This window comes from Staurois parvus, unplaced genomic scaffold (genome assembly GCF_062004578.1).
Source record: "Staurois parvus isolate SC_StPar_1 unplaced genomic scaffold, SC_StPar_1.0 ptg000377l, whole genome shotgun sequence".
Lineage (NCBI taxonomy): Eukaryota > Metazoa > Chordata > Amphibia > Anura > Ranidae > Staurois > Staurois parvus.
In genome coordinates, this window is record NW_028318173.1 from 351672 (window position 1) to 368152 (window position 16481).

The 16481-nt window shown below is 44.3% G+C and overlaps 1 protein-coding gene across 4 annotated transcripts in view; it reads left to right on the forward strand.

The window, feature by feature from the left end:
* Positions 1 to 13764: 13764 nt before the first annotated feature.
* BRINP1 (BMP/retinoic acid inducible neural specific 1) overlaps positions 13765 to 16481 on the forward strand; it is a 317361-nt gene continuing 314644 nt past the window's right edge. For 2 of the 4 annotated variants that reach the window (XM_089685519.1, XM_089685521.1), the window contains exon 1: positions 13767 to 14095. The gene's annotated coding sequence lies outside the window, so the exon portion shown is untranslated. Of the gene's footprint in view, positions 14096 to 14171; positions 14261 to 16481 lie in introns of those variants that run through there. The other 2 variants (XM_089685522.1, XM_089685520.1) reach the window with 2 other exon arrangements.

A 16481-nucleotide genomic window follows, 5' to 3' on the forward strand; every position in this document is an offset into this window, starting at 1 on the left:
ATGTCCTTTACATTGGAGGTCAGTGGGAAGAATGTCCCTTACATTGGCGGTCAGTGGGAAGAACATCCCTTACATTGGGGGTCAGTGGGAAGAATGCCCCTTACATTGGGGGTCAGTGGGAAGAATGTCCCTTACATTGCTGGTCAGTGGGAAGAATGTCCCTTACATTGGTGGTCAGTGGGAAGAATGTCCCTTACATTGGTGGTCAGTGGGAAGAATGTCCCTTACATTGGTGGTCAGTGGGAAGAATGTCCCTTACATTGGTGGTCAGTGGGAAGAATGTCCCTTACATTGGTGGTCAGTGGGAAGAATGTCCCTTACATTGGTGATCACTGGGAAGAACGCCCCTTACATTGTCGGTCAGTGGGAAGAATGTCCCTTACATTGGGGGTCAGTGGGAAGAATGTCCCTTACATTGGGGGTCAGTGGGAAGAATGTCCTTTACATTGGGGGTCAGTGGGAAGAATGTCCCTTACATTGGGGGTCAGTGGGAAGAATGTCCTTTACATTGGTGGTCAGTGGGAAGAATGTCCCTTACATTGGTGGTCAGTGGGAAGAATGTCCCTTACATTGGGGGTCAGTGGGAAGAATGCTCCTTACATTGGTGGTCAGTGGGAAGAATGTTCCTTACATTGGTGGTCAGTGGGAAGAATGTCCCTTACATTGGGGGTCAGTGGGAAGAATGCCCCTTACATTGGTGGTCAGTGGGAAGAATGCTCCTTACATTGGCGGTCAGTGGGAAGAATGTCCCTTACATTGGTGATCAGTGGGAAGAATGTCCCTTACATTGGTGGTCAGTGGGAAGAACGTCCCTTACATTGGTGGTCAGTGGGAAGAATGTCCCTTACATTGGGGGTCAGTGGGAAGAACACCCCTTACATTGGCGGTCAGTGGGAAGAACGTCCCTTACATTGGCGGTCAGTGGGAAGAATGTCCCTTACATTGGTGGTCAGTGGGAAGAATGTTCCTTACATTGGTGGTCAGTGGGAAGAATGTTCCTTACATTGGTGGTCAGTGGGAAGAATGTCCCTTACATTGTGATCAGTGGGAAGAATGTCCCTTACATTGTGATCAGTGGGAAGAATGTCCCTTACATTGGTGATCAGTGGGAAGAATGTCCCTTACATTGGGGGTCAGTGGGAAGAATGTCCCTTACATTGGGGGTCAGTGGGAAGAATGTCCTTTACATTGGGGGTCAGTGGGAAGAACACCCCTTACATTGGCGGTCAGTGGGAAGAATGTCCCTTACATTGGTGGTCAGTGGGAAGAATGTCCCTTACATTGGTGGTCAGTGGGAAGAATGTCCCTTACATTGGGGGTCAGTGGGAAGAATGCTCCTTACATTGGTGGTCAGTGGGAAGAATGTTCCTTACATTGGTGGTCAGTGGGAAGAATGTCCCTTACATTGGTGGTCAGTGGGAAGAATGTCCCTTACATTGGTGGTCAGTGGGAAGAATGTCCCTTACATTGGGGGTCAGTGGGAAGAATGTTCCTTACATTGGTGGTCAGTGGGAAGAACGTCCCTTACATTGGCGGTCAGTGGGAAGAACGTCCCTTACATTGGGGGTCAGTGGGAAGAATACCCCTTACATTGGGGGTCAGTGGGAAGAATGTCCCTTACATTGGTGGTCAGTGGGAAGAATGTCCCTTACATTGGTGATCAGTGGGAAGAATGTCCCTTACATTGGTGATCAGTGGGAAGAATGTCCCTTACATTGGTGATCAGTGGGAAGAATGTCCCTTACATTGGTGATCAGTGGGAAGAATGTTCCTTACATTGGTGATCAGTGGGAAGAATGTCCCTTACATTGGTGATCAGTGGGAAGAATGCCCCTTACATTGGTGGTCAGTGGGAAGAATGTCCCTTACATTGGTGGTCAGTGGGAAGAATGTCCCTTACATTGGTGGTCAGTGGGAAGAATGCCCCTTACATTGGTGGTCAGTGGGAAGAATGTCCCTTACATTGGTGGTCAGTGGTGTTCGTCATGAACCTATGCAGGAACTATCAGTTGGATGGTGACTCAGCCAAAGGTCAAGGACCCCCTAGCACCCTCTTGAGGAACCGTGGAATTCCATGGAACCCGGTTGAGAATGGCTGATCTAAGGAACTCTACCTTCTGCTCTTCAAAACTATGAGAAGTCTCTCACACATTGTCCAGTCCGTCGGTCATTGGCAGGACATGAAGACAATCTCTAACAAGCTCAGGCTGTGGACACGAACGTTGCGTGACAAGTCGCACCCCATGTTTTTCAATGACAACCGTCTAAAATACGTGCGACTTAAAAGTTACAGCGACTTTAAAAAAAGGTTCCCGCACTACTTCCGCCTTTCATGTAACTTGAGTGCCATAGACCCCTCAAAAGTCGCACCTGTGTGTTGTGCAACGGTCGTCGATTTTATCATCGGTCAAAGCCAAAGTTGCATCCAAGTCTCACCCATTCAAAGTTGCGTCAAAGTTGCACTCCAAATCGAACTACTTTGGAGTCGCACTAGTGTCAATGGAGCCTTACTAAGCATGGTCTAAAAGGCCTTTCGTAAAAATCAACCCTTTTGTCTCTTAGTCTCCGTTCACACTTGTGCGACTTCAAAATCGTGCAATTTTCATTGCAACTTCACAGTGTGACTTCATGCGACTTTGATGCAGCTTTGGATGAGTGCGACTTTGGGTACAACTTTGACTTTGACCAAGGCTGATTGTTTGTGCTCTACAAAGTCGCACATGTATCATTCAGGTTTACGTTGAAGTGTATGGCCCTCAAGTCGGACCGAAGCAGTGCAGGAATGACTTGGAGTCGCACAGATGTGAATGGTACTTATTGGGAAACATAGGGTGCGTCCAGGGGCGGACTGACAACTCATGGGGCCCCCGGGCAATAGGGGATCATGGGGCCCCTGTGTCCTCGCCCACACTCAAACCACACCCAAAAAAGCTTATGAAAAGGTACCAGGGGCATCTCATGGGGTCCCCTACTGACCCCGGGCCCTCGGGCAGTGCCCGAGTTCCCAAATGGTCAGTCCGCCCCTGGGTGCGACTTGCCACACAGCTTTGGACCCAAAAGTCGCTTGGCAAGTCGCACAAGGGTGAAGGGGCTCTTAGTAACCACTACTATTTGCACTGAAAGTGGGGGAAAATGAAAAAAATTGGGGGGTGTCACCAGGACAGGAACAATGGGACATCCCACTGACAGCTGTCCAGTGATGAGCGATTTCTTCTAATTTCCTGTTGTGTCATCAGGACAGGACGTGAAGGGGAATCTATCGAGCGGGACAAAGCAACAACAACAAGATTTAGTCACCGGTCACACCTCTGCGATTTAAAATCGTGCGATTTATGTGCAATTTCAGCTCGATTTCAGGTGCGATTCCCGACGACTTTACTGCGACTTGCAAAGATTTTCAACCATTTCTTGCAGTTTGCAGTGCGATTTCATTATACTCTATGCAGGTGAAATCGCAACAAAACTGCAGAAAAAAGTCATGTCAGAAATCGCAGGGCAGCAAATCAAAAATGTTAAAGACACTGACATTCGTTAGCTGCGATTTTAAGTGCAATTTCAATTCCCAAATCAACCCCCGATCACATCGGCTGCGATTTGGCATGTGATTTGCATGCCAGGCGACTTGCAAATCGTATGCCAAGTCGCACCTTATTGTCCGCAATTACAGCGGTCATATCGGTGAGGTTCCGACCAGGGGCAGACTGACAACTCATGGGGCCCCCGGGCAATAGGGGATCATGGGGCCCCTGTGTCCTTGCCCAAACTCAAAAAAGCCTATGAAAAAGGTACCAGGGGCATCTCATGGGGCCCCCTACTGACCCCAGGCCCTCAGGCAGTGCTCGAGTTTCCAAGTGGTCAGTCCACCCCTGGTTCCGACTTGGTTGGAGCCGCACCGATTTCAAAAGTAGTACATGCACTACTTTTGGTGCGATTTGCATAGATATCGGTTTCAGATGCAGGGGCGGACTGACCATTTGGAAACTCGGGCACTGCCCGAGGGCCCGGGGTCAGTAGGGGGCCCCATGAGATGCCCCTGGTACCTTTTTCATAGGCTTTTTTGAGTTTGGGCAAGGACACAGCGGCCCCATGATCCCCTATTGCCCGGGGGCCCCATGAGTTGTCAGTCTGCCCCTGGTCAGATGTCTTGCAAATCGCACCTGAAATCGGCACGTCCCGCGACTTTGAAATCGCACAACTTCACTGTAAGTCGCACGATTTGAAAGTCGGGTTTGACGTGAACGGGGTGTTAGTGCCCGGTCACACCGGCGCAATTTCAGATGAAATTTGTGAATTAAAATCGCACCTGAAATCGCATCTAATGAATGTGAATGGTGGCGTCTTCATATGTGCCATTTTGCTGCAGCGCGATTTCTAAAGCAGTTCTCTCTTGACTTTTGCAGCGACATACACAGAATATAATGGAAATCGCACTGCGAAACGCAAAAAGTCGCTGAAAATCTTCACAATTAGCATAAGTCTTCAGAAATCGCACCGGAAATAGCGCACAAAACGCATGATTTTAAATCGCAGCGGTGTAACCTGCGACTTGGTCACACTGCTGCGATTTGTGAGCGATTTCAAGTGCGATTTCTGAAGACTTTATTGTGACCCGTGAAGATTTTCAACGACTTCTTGCGATTTGCAGTGCGATTTCCGTTATATTCTGCGCATGTGAAATCGCAACAAAACTGCGGAAACTTTAGAAAGCGCGCCACAGCAAATCGCACATTAACACCCCGTTCACATCGGTGCGACTTGCCATGCGATTTGCATGCCCCGCGACTTGCAAATCGCACGCCAAGTCGCACCGTATTGTTCCGTAATTGGAGCGTCATATCGGTGCGGTTCGGACTTGGACTTTTTTTTTTCTTACGCTGTCCCTTTATTTATGCATTCCTTTTGGATCACTTTTATTTTTGATCATTTGTGTAAAAAAAATTGCATCCGCCCCAAATCGAATGTGACGTCATGACGTCGTTCTGGTCCTCCAGCATCATAGAGGGGATGAGACACCATAGAGTCTCTCATTGCCTCTGGGAGCAAATTTATCATCTCTTTTTTAAATCATTGCAAATCGGATTTCTTATTTTTCTTTTTTCTTTTTCAGTTTTTTTTACATTCTTTCCATGATATGAACCCCTTAATGACAGGCGGCCCACAGACCGTTATCGTCTGGAGCAATTATTTTACGACTTGACCTATCGTGCCAACAACAGGACCCTTCGTCATCAACGTTTGCGCTGTGCGGATGCCTCGGAAGATCGAACGTTACCGGGCTATTTTGTGTCCCGGTCGAATGTTCTTCTTTTATAGGAAAAGAGTGAATCAAGAAAATACCACAATATGGCCAGTAGGTGGTGCTGATGATCATAGGAAAAGAAAAAAGGAATTGCTAAAAAAAAAAAGAATCGGTATGCCGTGTAAGGACATCAGTGTCCTCATCAGAGTGCCCCCTTATATCAACTGATCCCATCAGAGTGCCCCCTTACATCAACTGATCCCATCAGAATTTCCCCTTACATCAATTGCCCCTATCAGAGTGCCCCCTTATATCAACGGTCCCCATCAGAGTGCCCCCTTACATCAACTGTAACCACCAGAGTGCCCCCTTACATCAACGGTCCCCATCAGTGTGCCCCCTTATATCAACTGTCCCCATCAGAGTGCCCTCTTAGATCAACTGTCCCCATCAGAGTGCCCCCTTACATCAACTGTCCCCATCAGAGTGCCCCCTTACATCAACTGTCCCCATCAGAGTGCCCCTTACATCAACTGTCCCCATCAGAGTGCCCCTTACATCAACTGTCCCCATCAGAGTGCCCCTTACATCAACTGTCCCCATCAGAGTGCCCCCTTACATCAACGGTCCAAATCAGAGTGCCCCCTTATATCAACGGTCCCTATCAGAGTGCCCCCTTATATCAACTGATCCCATCAGAGTTTCCCCTTACATCAATTGCCCCCATCACAGTGCCCCCTTATATTAACGGTCCCTATCAGAGTGCCCCCTTACATCAACTGTCCCCATCAGAGTGCCCCCTTATATCAACTGTCCCCATCAGAGTGCCCCCTTATATCAATGGTCCCTATCAGAGTGCCCCGTTATATCAACTGATCCCAGCAGAGTGCCCCTTATATCAACTGATCCCATCAGAGTTTCCCCTTACATCAATTGCCCCCATCAGAGTGCCCCCTTATATCAACGGTCCCCATCAGAGTGCCCCCTTACATCAACTGTCCCCATCAGAGAGCCCCCTTACATCAACTGCCCCCATCAGAGTGCCCCCTTACATCTACTGATCCCACCAGAGTGCCCCCTTACATCAACTGGTCCCATCAGAGTGCCCCCTTATATCAACTGATCCCATCAGAGTGCCCCCTTATATCAACTGATCCCAGCAGAGTGCCCCTTATATCAACTGATCCCATCAGAATTTCCCCTTACATCAATTGCCCCTATCAGAGTGCCCCCTTATATCAACAGTCCCCATCAGAGTGCCCCCTTATATCAACGGTCCCCATCAGAGTGCCCCCTTATATCAACGGTCCCCATCAGAGTGCCCCCTTACATCAACTGTAACCACCAGAGTGCCCCCTTACATCAACTGTAACCACCAGAGTGCCCCCTTACATCAACGGTCCCCATCAGTGTGCTCCCTTATATCAACTGTCCCCATCAGAGTGCCCCCTTACATCAACTGATCCCATCAGGGTGCCCCCTTATATCAACTGTCCCCATCAGAGTGCCCCCTTATATCAACTGATCCCATCAGAGTGCCCCCTTACATCAACTGTCCCCATCAGAGTGCCCCCTTACATCAGTGTCCTCATCAGAGTACCCCCTTACATCAACTGTCCCCATCAGAGTGCCCCATTACATCAACTGTCCCCATCAGAGTGCCCCCTTACATCAACTGTCCCCATCAGAGTGCCCCCTTACATCAGTGTCCTCATCAGAGTGCCCCCTTATATCAACTGATCCCATCAGAGTGCCCCCTTACATCAACTGATCCCATCAGAATTTCCCCTTACATCAATTGCCCCTATCAGAGTGCCCCCTTATATCAACGGTCCCCATCAGAGTGCCCCCTTACATCAACTGTAACCACCAGAGTGCCCCCTTACATCAACGGTCCCCATCAGTGTGCCCCCTTATATCAACTGTCCCCATCAGAGTGCCCTCTTAGATCAACTGTCCCCATCAGAGTGCCCCCTTACATCAACTGATCCCATCAGAGTGCCCCCTTACATCAACTGCCTCCATCAAAGTGCCCCCTTACATCATCTGATCCCAGCAGAGTGCCCCCTTACATCAGCTGCCCCAATCAGAGTGCCCGCTTACATCAGTGTCCCCATCAGAGTGCCCCCTTACATCAACTGATCCCATCAGAGTGCCCCCTTACATCAACTGCCTCCATCAGAGTGCCCCCTTATATCAACTGATCCCATCAGAGTGCCCCCTTACATCAACTGATCCCATCAGAATTTCCCCTTACATCAATTGCCCCTATCAGAGTGCCCCCTTATATCAACGGTCCCCATCAGAGTGCCCCCTTACATCAACTGTAACCACCAGAGTGCCCCCTTACATCAACGGTCCCCATCAGTGTGCCCCCTTATATCAACTGTCCCCATCAGAGTGCCCTCTTAGATCAACTGTCCCCATCAGAGTGCCCCCTTACATCAACTGATCCCATCAGAGTGCCCCCTTACATCAACTGCCTCCATCAAAGTGCCCCCTTACATCATCTGATCCCAGCAGAGTGCCCCCTTACATCAGCTGCCCCAATCAGAGTGCCCGCTTACATCAGTGTCCCCATCAGAGTGCCCCCTTACATCAACTGATCCCATCAGAGTGCCCCCTTACATCAACTGCCTCCATCAGAGTGCCCCCTTACATCAGCTGATCCCAGCAGAGTGCCCGCTTACATCAGTGTCCTCATCAGAGTGCCCCCTTATATCAGCATCATACCCAACATGCCAGTTGGGATAGGTGGGGACATCTAGTGGTAGAAAGTGAAAACGACACCAGAGATCTCACTAGAGGTAACCAAGGTGAGACTAACACCCCATTACATTTATGCAAATTTAGCCTGCATGGGAACGCCCACTCCTCCGGGCTGACATCCAAGGCATTTTGATATGAAGAACATGCAGCATTATCTAGCCCTTTCCTCCCCAGCCTGGCTGTCCCTGGCCCCGCCCCTTTCATTCATTGGACTTGAGTTCTTAGAATCGTGGAGACTCAGCATCACATGTGGGCGTTACCTACTTCCACCTCCTGCATATGGAACGCCTAGCTCTTTCCTCCCCCAGCCCCATGTCTAACATAGCTGCCCAAATCTCAGGAGAACTCAGCATGGAACCAGACACAGGCTCCCCCAAAATGGCACCTGGAGCCCACTGCAGAGGACACTCCAGTGCCACGCCTCCTAAGAGACAGAGCAAAAGGGATGTGGGAGGATAGGTGGGGACATCCAGTGGTAGAAAATGAAAACTACACCAGAGGTCTCAGAGGCCATGTGAGACTAACACCCTGCTACACTTATGCAAATTTTTAATTGCCTAGGAACGCCCACTCCTCCGGCCCGACACCCACCCGACAAGGCATATTGATATTTGCTACGTTCTCTTGAGAACTGAGGCAAGGTGCTGTGATGTTTTCAGGAAGCTACATGCTGCACCCTCCCACCAGCCATGATCTGCCCTGCTATGCATAGAGATGCACAGAGACCCAGTGATGACATCCCCCCCCCCCGGGCTACCCTCCTTACACAGACGGCGGTGTAGCCGCCAAATGCAACATATTCAAGTGAATGGGGCAGGCAGCACAGCTCCCCCGTTGTGGCATGGGGGGTTGGCATTGTGAAGGTTAAAATCTTTCTGTCCATCCAGTTCTGAGATTTATACGGCTCTGCCACACAGCGCAGCCCCTGTCTTGCAGGAGAGAACTGCAGTTCATCAACACTTGAAGGTCTCCTCCTCACTCCCCACCCTGTGATTAGAAAGTGAAAGGAAAAACAGGAGACTGAAAAGCTCATCTCTTGGTCACTCTGCTCTCTCCTCCTATCAGCATGCTCCTCATCAACACATGAACTAATTGGTTCCTTCTGATGTTTCTTTTTCTCACATGTTAGAGATTTCTGCTGCAGTACTTTTTTATGCCACTAGATGTCCTCAGTCTGATGGTCAACATCATTCAGCCCAATTCCTCGTAGCCCAGGTCATCCTGGGCCCACCTCCAGTCTGTGACTGGACAGTGAAAGTAGAAGCAGTAGAGTTGTGAGCTCATCCCTCTGTTACTCTGCTCTCTCCTGCTACCAGCATGTACCTTGCACGCTACGTGAACGGATTCAACCTACTTCTTCTGAGCCCACGTCATCCCAGACCAGCCCCCAACCTATATCCCGACAGTGAAAGGAGAAGCAGCACAGTAGTGAGGTCATCCCTCTGTCACTCTGCTATCTCCTCCTACCAGCATGCGCCTTGTACATAACATGAACTGATTCAACCTACTTCTTCTGAGCCCAAGTTATCCTGGACCAACCCCCAACCTAGATCACGACAGTGAAAGGAGAAGCAGCACAGTGATGAGCTCACCTGTCTGTCACTCTGCTCTCTCCTGCTACCAGCATGCACCTTGTACATAACATGAACTGATTCAACCTACTTCTTCTGAGCCCACGTCATCCCGGACCAGCCCCCAACCTATATCCCGACAGTGAAAGAAGAAGCAGCACAGTAGTGAGGTTGTCCCTCTGTCACTCTGCTCTCTCCTCCTACCAGCATGCGCCTTGTACATAACATGAACTGTTTCAACCTACTTCTTCTGAGCCCAAGTTATCCTGGACCAACCCCCAACCTATCGCACGACGGTGAAAGGAGAAGCAGCACAGTGATGAGCTCACCTGTCTGACACTCTGCTCTCTCCTCCTATCAGCATGCTCCTTGCACATTATGTGAACGGATTAAACCTACTTCTTCTGAGCCCAAGTCATATGGACCAGCCCCCAACCTATATCTCGACAGTGAAAGGAGAAGCAGAACAGTAGTGAGCTCATCACTCTGTCACTCTGCTCTCTCCTCCTATCAGCATGCTCCTTGCACATTACGTGAACGGATTCAGCCTACATCTTCTGAGCCCAAGTCATCCGAGACCAGCCCCCAACCTACATCTTGACAGTGAAATGAGAAGCAGCACAGTAGTGAGCTCGTCCCTCTATCACTCTGCTCTCTCCTCCTATCAGCATGCTCCTTTCACATTACTTGAACTGATTCAACCTACTTCTTCTGAGCCCGAAGTCATCCCGGACCAGCCCCCAACCTAGATCTCGACAGTGAAAGGGGAAACAGCACAGTGATGGGCTCACCTCTCTGTCACTCTTCTCTCTCCTCCTATCAGCATGCTAAATGATTAGGTGCTAGTTCTCCCTCCTGCCCCCAGTCTGAGCTCTGCTGCACAGAGGACCGTAAGAGGCTGATGCCGAGTCAAATTCAGGTTCTGCCTGCACTGAAAAAAGGGATGAATCAATGAATATGGGCGGCATTAAAGCTGAACTTCGGGAGAAAGACAAAATCTACCCTCGCAATGGACTATTCCGAACTGCAGGGGTTAATCCATGCTCATTCAGTGCGAGGGGTGCAGGGATGAGGAGTACTTCCTACCCCATCCCTTGGTCTGGCAGGGACAAGGGAGGGGCAGGAGGGTCAGCTGACCCAGGCGCAGTGTTTTCATATGGAAGACCCCCCGTGCAGTCTGCATGTGGAGAGGTGCAATCTGCCATCTTGGAACTGGGCGCTGGATAACCCCACCCCCCTGGCGCCGCCACTTCCTCAAGCTCCGGGCTGTGGGCGGTCCTTGGACGTCATCACGTACAACGCAGGGCTTCACATTGTATGCAAAGGAGGCGATCACGCGACCCCCTTAGAATGGAGGCAGCGCGTACCTTTTTTGCGCGTCAAACTTTGCGCATTTTGACATTTTTAATGCGTGCAAAAACACTGTGAATGGCAGCGCGAATTTTCCTGCACGTTTTCATTGGCCCTGCAAGTAAGACACGTCTTTCGTGTTGTTCATAAGCGCACACAAAAATGCGCAATTTTGCGCACGTTTACGAAATGCTCAGATGCGAATGAGGCCTTTGGGATCAAAAACAAGCGGCACAGCTCCAAAAAAATAAAAATACTCATGTACAATTTTGTGCGTCGAGCAATGTTGACTGTTGGGGAATGCGCAAAAAAAAGCGCAACAAAATGCTCATGAGAATGAACGGGGGGGGGGGGGGGGCTTAGACAGCGAGCTGTTATTGCAGCAAAGTGTGCTCAGGTCTGGGATCAGCTCTAGGACCCAACGGATCATCCCTGCTCGCACCCCCAACCCTCCGGAGGAAGGCAGCACATGTAAAGCATCAGTCACACGTCTCAGCAGAAATGCAATCGCATGCGGCATGCAGCCTATATATATTTATTATTAATATCTGTAAAAAAAATATATATATAATAGTTATATAAAAAAGTAAGAAAAATAAAATTTGAAGATTTATTGTTGATTTAAAAAAAAAATAAAATAAACATGATAAAACTATTAATAATTTTAAAAAAATTACAAAAATGTATTGTTAATATAAAAAAAAAGAAAAAAAGAGAAACAAATCGTATTAATAATAGAAAAACATTCTATAAAATTAAAAAAAAAAATTAAACATTTTAATATTAAAAAAAGAAAAACAAATCGTATTAATAATAGAAACAAAATGATATAAAATTGTTTTTAAAAATTAAACATTTCAATATTAAAAAAAGAAAAACAAATCGTATTAATCATAGAAAAAAATTATATAAAATTGTTTTTTGAAAATTAAACATTTTAATATTAAAAAAAGAAAAACAAATCGTATTGATCATAGGAAAAAAATTATATAAAATTGTTTTTAAAAATTAAATATTCTAATATTAAAAAAAAACAAATCATATTAATAACTGAAAAAAATGATATAAATTGTTTTTAAAAATTAAACATTTTAATATTAAAAAAAGAAAAACAAATCGTATTAATAACAGAAAAAAAGTTATAAATTGTTTTTAAAAATTAAACATTTTAATATTAAAAAAAGAAAAACAAATCGTATTAATAACAGAAAAAAATGATATAAATTGTTTTTAAAAATTAATCATTTTAATATTAAAAAAAGAAAAACAAATCGTATTAATAACAGAAAAAAAATGATATAAATTGTTTTTAAAAATTAATCATTTTAATATTAAAAAAAGAAAAACAAATCGTATTAATAACAGAAAAAAAATGATATAAATTGTTTTTAAAAATTAATCATTTTAATATTAAAAAAAGAAAAAAAAATTGTATTAATAACAGAAAAAAAATTATATAAATTGTTTTTAAAAATTAATCATTTTAATATTAAAAAAAGAAAAACAAATCGTATTAATAACAGAAAAAAATGATATAAATTGTTTTTAAAAATTAAACATTTTAATATTAAAAAAAGAAAAACAAATCGTATTAATCATAGAAAAAAAATGATATAAAATTGTTTTTAAAAATAAACATTTTAATATTAAAAAAAGAAAAACAAATCGTATTAATAACAGAAAAAAAGTATATAAATTGTTTTTAAAAAATTAAATATTTTAATATTAAAAAAAGAAAAACAAATCATATTAATAACAGAAAAAAATGATATAAATTGTTTTTAAAAATTAAACATTTTATTATTAAAAAAAGAAAAAAATAGTAATAAAATATAAAAATAAAAATGGAAACACAATTCATATAAAAAAATGGAAAAAATTATGAATTAAAATAAATATGAAAAAATGTATTATTAATATGAAAAAAATTAAAAAATTTAAAAATCTAATTATTAAAAAAGAAAAAGAATATTAATATAAAAAAATATTAATCACATTAAAAAAAAATTACAGATGGAAAAAAAAATAATATAAAAGAAGTATTAAATATAAAAAAATAAAAACAAAAAAAACTTTTCAATATTAAAAAATAAATAAAATAATAATTGTAAAAAATCTAATTGTAATACAAAAAAATAAATAAAAATGAAACAAATAATATAAAAAAAAACATTAAACATGGGAAAAAAGTATTGATATTAAGAAAAATGATAAAAAAAATGTATTAATAACTAAAAATAAAAACATTAAAGATGAAACAAATCTTTTCATTATTAATATTAATAATAATAACAATAATAAATAATAAAAACTCCTTATTAATATATAAAAAGAAAAAATATTAATATTAAAAATATAAATAATATATAAAAATATAAAAAATATTAAAAAATATAAAAAATATTAAAAATTATATATTAAAAATATAAATATATATAAAAAAAACTATAAATATAAAAAAAATTGACATAAAAAAATATAAAAAATGATAAATATATATATATAAAAAAAAGATTATTAACATTTAAAAATAAAAAAAACCCTTGTCATCCCTAGGGGTTGCCTACACTTCATTTCTTGCTCGGTCTACATTTTTTCCGTGGCATGCTCGTCCAATGCATCTCCTTGGATCTCTTGGATCCCGTCTCCTCCGGAATATTTTTTTTTGGAAGCAGCATGGCTCCAGTTTTTGCCTTTCTTCTTCCTGTCCCAACCTCAGGTCTGCCTGCTGCTCTGTGCCTCTCATAGGATATATGGGAAGGATCAGATGCATGCAAGCCAACTCCTCCCAGCTCTTTGCTCATTCATTACATCCCCATCTCCCATCCCCCTACACAGCCCCTCTCTCTCTTTTTTTTTCTCTTCCCCTTGCTCCAGTCATCGTCTTGTCTGCATAAGTACAAGGAGGAAAATAGCCAGCACGTTCAATAAGCACTGCCTTTCTTTTTTTTTTCCCCCCTATCTTCCTTTTCCCCCTGTAATGCTTGGGATCTCTAGAACGGAATATTGCTCCTCTGTCTGAGCATGACAAGGACTGCCGACAATCCAAGACTACACAGGCAGCATCAGCACCGCCAGCATCCGAATCATGTTAGCATCCCCCGGAGGTGCCCGCCTCGGATAATAAGTGGGTCTGTTCTCTGCCAGAGAGGCGTACTGACAGCAGGCAAGTACCATTGCACTTTCATTTCCCCATCTCTCTTTTTCGCAGACATGCACAAAAAAAAAAAAAAAAAAAAAAATACACAGCACGCATGCATCTGTATGCACAACACTCAATGCAGACCGACCAGAGCCAGCAAGCTCACGTCCACAACACCGACACCTACAGGTAAAAAAACGCTTGTTAATCTACCTGCGTTCACCGACAGAAAAAAAAAACCAGACGGTCAGCCAAACCGGGCTATGAGGTCGGGGTGGCGCGTTTTTTTTTCCCGGGGTCGTCACGATCGTCGCCCGAGTCGGGTCGTCTGCAACACTTTCCCGTGTTATTTAACACAACAACTGCCTGATTGGATGCAGCGCACGTAACGACGGGAGATGCAGGGTGACAACACGTGTACTCATCCGAAGGAAGGCATTTGGCTCGATTCACCACGCCGACGCACCGCTAGAAGGATCCTCATTAAGAAAGAACAAAAAAAAAAAGTCAGTTATTTTTATCAACTCGCCAAGCCGGAGCGAAGGCTCCTCGTGAAAAATAATAATAAAAGTCGGTTATTTTCGGCTGAGCCCAATGAGATTTGAAAACGGGAGTCACATGTGCTGAAAATTAAGACGCTTATCCCTTGCGGTAAAGCCTTGGGAATTGGGCGAAGGGACGGGAAGGTGGGCGCCGGGTCGTACGTGCCCAGGTCTCCACCGACATTGCATGCAGGGGGGGGGGGGCAAGACGAAGGTGGTGGTGGTGGTGTTGGTGGTGGGGGGTTCGGTGCCTTTTCTGTTGTGTGTGCTCGGAAGCATCTGTCAGAGCACACCAGCAAAGGGACTGTGTGTTTTATATTGTGCGTTCGTTCGCTGATGCGGAGCTGTCTGTGGTTCTGCAACACTGGCTCCTGCAGAGCAGACAGGAGAAATGTGCTTCCCCAACGGCACTCAGGGATTTTTTTTTTTCTCTGTAGGACCATGCCATTTTTTATTTTTTTTTTCCAGATGGGCCTACACTTTTGCACCAGCATTATAGGACGTGACCTCTGAGTTCTACAGCTTGGATGGTGGTAGCAAAAAAAAAAAAAAAAAACTACAACACCGGCAAGCTGAGCTATGGTTGGATGGGATGGTCGAAGAGCTTTGCCCATTCGGTGTTCGGGGGGAATGGTGCCAAAATGGCAAGTTGAGACTACTAGGGCAACATTTTGCTAATGGATGGGGACTGGTGGCAAATGGCAAAGCTCTAGTTGACATTGATTATGTCCAATGGTCACAGATCTCTGCACAGTCAATACTTAGGTGATATATAGGTAATATTCTCCAATCTGGCAAGCTGAGGCCCCCATACATGGGGCAGCTAATGGATGGGGACTGGTGGCAAAGCTCTAGTTGACATTGACTATGCCCAATGACCACAGATCTCTGCACTCTCAATACTTTGGAGAAATTTACCTATACATCACCTATCTGGCAAGCTGAGGCCACCATACATGGGGCAGCTAATGGATTTGGCTGGTGGGAAAGTTCTAGTTGACATTGACTATGCCCAATGACCACAGATCTCTGCACTCTCAATACTTTAGAGAATAGAACCTATATATCACCAATATATTACCTATATATCACCAATATATTACCTATAAATCACCAATATATTACCTATAAATCACCAATACATTACCTATATATCACCTATATCGCAAGCTGAGGCCACCATACATGGGTCAGATAATGGATTTGGCTGGTGGGAAAGTTCTAGTTGACATTGACTATGTCCAATGACCACAAATCTCTGCACATTCAATATTTTAGAGAAGTGAACCTATATATCACCAATATATTACCTACATATCACCAATATATTACCTATATATCACCAATATATTACCTATAAATCACCAATATATTACTTATATATCACCCATCTGGCAAGCTGAGGCCACCATACATGGGGCAGATAATGGATTTGGCTGGTGGGAAAGCTCTAGTTGACATTGACTATGCCCAATGACCACAGATCTCTGCACTCTCAAAACTTTGGAGAATAGAACCTATATATCACCAATGTATTACCTATATATCACCAATATATTACCTATAAATCACCAATATATTACCTATATATCACCTATATGGCAAGCTGAGGCCACCATACATGGGGGAGCTAATGGATTTGGCTGGTGGGAAAGTTCTAGTTGACATTGACTATGCCCAGTGACCACAGATCTCTGCACTCTCAATACTTTAGAGAATAGAACCTATATATCACCAATATATTACCTATATCTCACCTATCTGGCAAGCTGAGGCCACCATACATGGGGCAGCTAATGGATGGGGACTGGTGGCAAAGCTCTAGTTGACATTGATTATGCCCAATGATCCCAGATCTCTGCACATTC